Here is a 6634-nt window from a genome sequence, read left to right as displayed (position 1 = left end):
TGACATCCCAATGTCCCCTCTGGCTTTACCAGAGGCCCCAATGTCTGATTTGGACAGCAGATTTGAAAAGACATTTTCAGTCTGGGGCAGTCTTGGGGGTTCTCAATCCCCTTAACTACTCTGCAGAAGGGGTCAGGCAAATCAAGCTTGGCAGGAACATCATCCAGGAGGCCACCTACATACAGCAACATCACTTGTCCCCCTGCTCCAAATGGAATTTGAATTCAGGGGGTCAGAGCCTGGCTGTCCATGGATAAAAGTGGTCCTTGTGGTGCAGGCTTGAGGGTGCACAAATGCCCAACAGAGCACCACACAGCCCCAAGAACTGCTCCCTCACCTCAGTCTGGTAATTAGCTTTCAAATGACATCCCAATGTCCCCTCTGGCTTTGCCAGAAGTCCCACCAGGGGCCCCAATGTCTGATTTGGACAGCAGATCTGTACTGAAGTCCCTGGTGGTGCAAACTCTTGTGTCACCAGGGAGCATGTCAATGTCAGCAGTCAGGATGGCCTAGTGGTCTAAGGCACTGTGTTCAGGTTGCAGTCTCCCGTGGAGGCGTGGGTTCGAATCCCACTCCTGACAGCAGCAGTACTGGTCCCTGGAGGTGCAAGCTGTTGTGCACCAGGGAGCGTGTTAAGCGTCTGCAGTCACCACATGTGGAGGCGTGGGTTCAAATCCCACTCCTTGACAGCAGCAGTACTGGTCCCTGGAGGTGCAAGCTGTTGTGCACCAGGGAGCGTGTTCAGCGTCTGCAGTCACCACGTGGAGGCGTGGGTTCGAATCCCACTCCTGACAGCGACAGTTTTTTTTTTTTTTTTAAAGAAAAGAAAATAAACCTAGTGGCAGCATGTGTAATAACAGTCTCCAGGTCTTATAGCCTAATGTATACACCATAAATATTTATATGTGTGTCTATACAGTTGGTGTATATATGTGTGAGTATATTTTTTAGCCTTAAAGTTTTGATTCTCCATCCTCATTTCTTTCTTTTCCAAATCAAAAAAACACTCGTGTGAGAGCAATCTGCATCCAAAAAAACTTAGGGATAGGGACAATTTAGTGAGTACGTCGGGCTCCCTTAAAAGGTCAATTCACCCAACGAACAAGGGTGCTGCTCAGGGTGGATTGATTTAAATCACGCCGATTTAAATCATGATTTAAATCACGATTTAAATCAAAAGATTTTTTTCTATTTAAATCGGATCGATTTAAATCATGATTTTAATCATGATTTAAATCACTGATTTAAATCAAAAGGTTTTTTTTAATATAAATCACGATTAAAATGAGAAGTGAGAGCAGTGTGCATGTGCGCCCATAGTTACACGGACGAAAGTAGGGGCAACGATCTAACGCCAGGGTGAGGGGGGGACCCCAAAGTAAGTAAAAATCTTTTTTGTTTTACTATATGGCAATAGGTAGGTGTTTAAAAGCAGCATGTCTTAATTGTATAAACTATTAATAGCCTCCACATTTTGTTCATACTGCCCCTTTAATTCCACACTTCTAGCTTGGTTTCAGTTTTGGTTTAGTTTCTTTTTCCCTGCATTCAGTTGACATGCCCAAACTTGTTGGATAGTCAGCAGTACTTGGCTCAGGCTGTAGTAACATCAGCAGTGCTTGGCTCAGGCTGTAGTAACAATCTAACTTCATAAGTGATCTGTGTGAGCCATGGCAGCAGGTCGTAAGAGAGACCCTATTTGGGTTCATTTTGTTGAGATCCAAGCAGCAGATCTTGGAAAGAAAGGTGCAAGAGCAAAGTGCAAATACTGTCAAAAATCTGATTTTTTTTGATTTTTTTAAAAAAATTCAAGATTTTTATCCACCCTGGTGCTGCTTGCTCGTCGGGTGAGATGGGCAGCACGATTATTATCATCTAACACGCTTTCCTAGGATAATCTGCCAACACAAATCTCTTCTTGAATGGACAATCGTTTCTTAAATGACAATTTATGCTGATAAAAAAACCCAAAAGCTCTAAATTAGGAAGGAGGCTGGAGGGGGGGGCGTCAGGGACTGGAGGGGGGAGACAGAGGCTGGAGGAGGAAGTGTGGTGGTGTAGACGGGGCTGCGGGAGGCTGTGTGGTGCTGTAGAGCGGGTTGCGGGAGGCTGTGTGGTGGTGTAGAGGCCTACAGGGCCACACAGCCCCCTGGTGTGACTTCCCGAGTGCCATGACAGCTGACTGTATATACATGTTTACACATACATGTATGTACATGTGCCATGACCGCTCCTTAGACCATACATACATGGATTGTCACTTACCCAAACCGAGGATGAAGAGGCTTAGCTGCTCCACATGATGATGGTGGCCGGAGAGCTGTGTTCCTCCATAGCGATGTCGTCCATTAGGCAAACTTGGTGTCCTTGTCCCGCCAGTTCTTGAGCCAGTTTAGTGTCCACGATGCCTTGTTACCTATTGGAAAAAAAAGGGAAAAGGAAATTATTGAATTTTGACATAGAATAAAAATTAAGTCCTATGAATTGTACTGGTACATTAACCCCTTTTTCTACGAGCGTATATTGCCAGCAGACACACAGAGAGCGGGCGACTGCCCCAAGTGTTACCTACTGAGAGACAGAGAAATAAAAAAACAATAATTAATAAGGGAAATATTGCATTCATAATTAGTGTTCACAGCAGAGTGACAACACAGCCCCCCTAACCCTCCCCTACCCCACAGGGAACGCCTGTACCCCGCCATGCCCCCCACAGCTGTGCCCATACACTGTCCTCACCTCCCCCTGCAGGGACCACCTGTCTCCCACGCAGTGCCCCCCACAGCTGACCCCAAACACTCTGCAGGGACCCCCTGTCTCCCACGCAGTGCCCCCCACAGCTGACCCCATACACTCTGCAGGGACCCCCTGTCTCCCCCGTAGTGCCCCCCACAGCTGACGCCATACACTCTGCAGGGACCCCCTGTCTACCCGCAGTGCCCCCCACAGCTGACCCCATAAACTCTGCAGGGACCCCCTGTCTCCCCCCCCCACAGCCTCCGGGCTGCGAAGAAATCGCGACGGAGCCGCCGTCCCTGTACCGGAGCACAGCCCGCTGCCACCACCGCACCGCAAAGCGCCGCCCGCTGCCACCACCACAGAGCCCACCTGCCCCAGCACAGCTGCCCCTGCCCCAGCGCTGCTGCCCCTGCCCAGCTGCCCCTGCCCCAGCGCTGCTGCTGCCCCTGCCTCAGCGCAGCTGCCCCTCCCCCAGCGCAGCTGCCTCTCCCCCAGCGCAGCTGCCCCAGCACAACCAACCTGCCCTAGCACAGAGCCGCCACCGCACGAGCCTGGACCACTGAATGACCCCTGTGACTACTTCACCTGTGCCAGATCCCTTCCCAGGTAAGCTGAATTCGGACTGTAAGACGGACCCCCATTTGACACATTATTTTTTTTCCCCCTATTTTCCTACTGAAAATTGGGGTGTTCTTATGGTCCGTTGCATCTTTTTTTTTTTTAAAGAAAAGAAAATAAACCTAGTGGCAGCATGTGTAATAACAGTCTCCAGGTCTTATAGCCTAATGTATACACCATAAATATTTATATGTGTGTCTATACAGTTGGTGTATATATGTGTGAGTATATTTTTTAGCCTTAAAGTTTTGATTCTCCATCCTCATTTCTTTCTTTTCCAAATCAAAAAAACACTCGTGTGAGAGCAATCTGCATCCAAAAAAACTTAGGGATAGGGACAATTTAGTGAGTACGTCGGGCTCCCTTAAAAGGTCAATTCACCCAACGAACAAGGGTGCTGCTTGCTCGTCGGGTGAGATGGGCAGCACGATTATTATCATCTAACACGCTTTCCTAGGATAATCTGCCAACACAAATCTCTTCTTGAATGGACAATCGTTTCTTAAATGACAATTTATGCTGATAAAAAAACCCAAAAGCTCTAAATTAGGAAGGAGGCTGGAGGGGGGGGCGTCAGGGACTGGAGGGGGGAGACAGAGGCTGGAGGAGGAAGTGTGGTGGTGTAGACGGGGCTGCGGGAGGCTGTGTGGTGCTGTAGAGCGGGTTGCGGGAGGCTGTGTGGTGGTGTAGAGGCCTACAGGGCCACACAGCCCCCTGGTGTGACTTCCCGAGTGCCATGACAGCTGACTGTATATACATGTTTACACATACATGTATGTACATGTGCCATGACCGCTCCTTAGACCATACATACATGGATTGTCACTTACCCAAACCGAGGATGAAGAGGCTTAGCTGCTCCACATGATGATGGTGGCCGGAGAGCTGTGTTCCTCCATAGCGATGTCGTCCATTAGGCAAACTTGGTGTCCTTGTCCCGCCAGTTCTTGAGCCAGTTTAGTGTCCACGATGCCTTGTTACCTATTGGAAAAAAAAGGGAAAAGGAAATTATTGAATTTTGACATAGAATAAAAATTAAGTCCTATGAATTGTACTGGTACATTAACCCCTTTTTCTACGAGAGTATATTGCCAGCAGACACACAGAGAGCGGGCGACTGCCCCAAGTGTTACCTACTGAGAGACAGAGAAATAAAAAAAACAATAATTAATAAGGGAAATATTGCATTCATAATTAGTGTTCACAGCAGAGTGACAACACAGCCCCCCTAACCCTCCCCTACCCCACAGGGAACGCCTGTACCCCGCCATGCCCCCCACAGCTGTGCCCATACACTGTCCTCACCTCCCCCTGCAGGGACCACCTGTCTCCCACGCAGTGCCCCCCACAGCTGACCCCAAACACTCTGCAGGGACCCCCTGTCTCCCACGCAGTGCCCCCCACAGCTGACCCCATACACTCTGCAGGGACCCCCTGTCTCCCCCGTAGTGCCCCCCACAGCTGACCCCATACACTCTGCAGGGACCCCCTGTCTACCCGCAGTGCCCCCCACAGCTGACCCCATACACTCTGCAGGACCCCCTGTCTACCCGCAGTGCCCCCCACAGCTGACCCCATACACTCTGCAGGGACCCCCTGCCTCCCCCCACAGCTGACCCCATACAGGCATACAGTTACCGGCCGGCAGCTCCAAGGTTCAAATCTGGCGCTCAGGTGACGTCATTGTTGCTGCAGTTAGACCGAGAAAGCAGGGGGTGGGCTCGGAGCCACGTGACACAGAGCCCGGCCGCCCATCCCCCAGCCTCACTGTACTGCAAGCCAGGGAGAGACTGTTTGTGTGCTGCACGGCGCTGACTCCGCCCCCCGAGCCAGGGGATGAGTCACAGGCAGCTCGGCGTGTCACACGACTCCTCCCTCTTCCACCTTCTATGCAGGCCGGATCTTGGTTCCCATAGCACAGTGACCCTGCCCACCGGCCAGTCACTGCCGCCCCTCCCCCACCACTAAGCGATCTTACACAGCAGCACAGAGCCAGGGAGGAGATGGGAGATGACCCCGCACCACACAGCGGAGCACTATGAGCCCTGGGGGTGCAGCGCTGACCCCGCCCACGCCGCACCACACAGCGCAGCGCTATAAGCCCTGGGGGCGCAGCGCTGACCCCACCCACCCCGCACCACACAGCGGAGCACTATGAGCCCTGGGGGCGCAGCGCTGACCCTGCCCACCCCGCACCACACAGCGCAGCACTATGAGCCCTCGGGGCAGTCTCCCGTAGAGGCGTGGGTTCGAATCCCACTCCTGACAGCAGCAGTACTGGTCCCTGGAGGTGCAAGCTGTTGTGCACCAGGGAGCGTGTTCAGCGTCTGCAGTCACCACGTGGAGGCGTGGGTTCGAATCCCACTCCACACAGCGCAGCACTATGAGCCCTCGGGGCGCAGCCAGGGGTGGGATTCAGCGGGTTCTCCCCGGTTCGGTGGAACCGGTTGTTAAAGCTATTGCTCTCATTTTTGGCACCATTAGCCGGCTCTCACTTTTGAAAATGAGATTTCAAATTTTGAGGTCTGCGGCAGATTCTTTCCGGCGTCCATGCTCCCGGAGGCCACTGCAACATGGCGGCGGCCAGCAAGGGAAGTGCGGGGGCCTCCGGGCTGCGAAGAAATCGCGGCGGAGCTGCCGTCCCTGTACCGGAGCACAGCCCGCTGCCACCACCGCACCGCAGAGCGCCGCCCGCTGCCACCACCACAGAGCCCACCTGCCTCAGCGCTGCTGCTGCCCCTGCCTCAGCGCTGCTGCTGCCCCTGCCTCAGCGCTGCTGCTGCCCCTGCCTCAGCGCTGCTGCTGCCCCTGCCTCAGCGCTGCTGCTGCCCCTGCCTCAGCGCTGCTGCTGCCCCTGCCTCAGCGCTGCTGCTGCCCCTGCCTCAGCGCTGCTGCTGCCCCTGCCTCAGCGCTGCTGCCTCTCCCCCAGCGCAGCTGCCCCAGCACAACCAACCTGCCCTAGCACAGAGCCGCCACCGCACGAGCCTGGACCACTGAATGACCCCTGTGACTACTTCACCTGTGCCAGATCCCTTCCCAGGTAAGCTGAATTCGGACTGTAAGACGGACCCCCATTTGACACATTATTTTTTTTCCCCCTATTTTCCTACTGAAAATTGGGGTGTTCTTATGGTCCGTTGCATCTTATAGTCCGAAAAATACGGTAATTTATCCTGAGATTACAGAGTCTGCAACTTTTCTATCTAGCCAGTTAGAAGTGACTCATTGTAACACTTAGGGTACCGTTACACCTAGCGATGCACCAGCGATCCCGACT

General features: G+C 52.8%; 1 non-coding gene across 1 annotated transcript; it reads left to right on the top strand.

The window, feature by feature from the left end:
• The first annotated feature begins 498 nt into the window (after positions 1 to 498).
• On the top strand, positions 499 to 581 carry TRNAL-CAG (transfer RNA leucine (anticodon CAG)). The gene has a single exon. It is a non-coding gene; the product is annotated as a tRNA-Leu (tRNA).
• The last annotated feature ends 6053 nt before the right edge of the window (positions 582 to 6634 follow it).

Source organism: Dendrobates tinctorius, unplaced genomic scaffold, assembly GCF_039654945.1.
Source record: "Dendrobates tinctorius isolate UK_male_01 unplaced genomic scaffold, ASM3965494v1 ptg000418l, whole genome shotgun sequence".
NCBI classification, from domain to species: Eukaryota; Metazoa; Chordata; class Amphibia; order Anura; family Dendrobatidae; genus Dendrobates; species Dendrobates tinctorius.
Note: the sequence above shows the minus strand (reverse complement) of the source record. Positions and strands in the feature narration are given on the sequence as shown.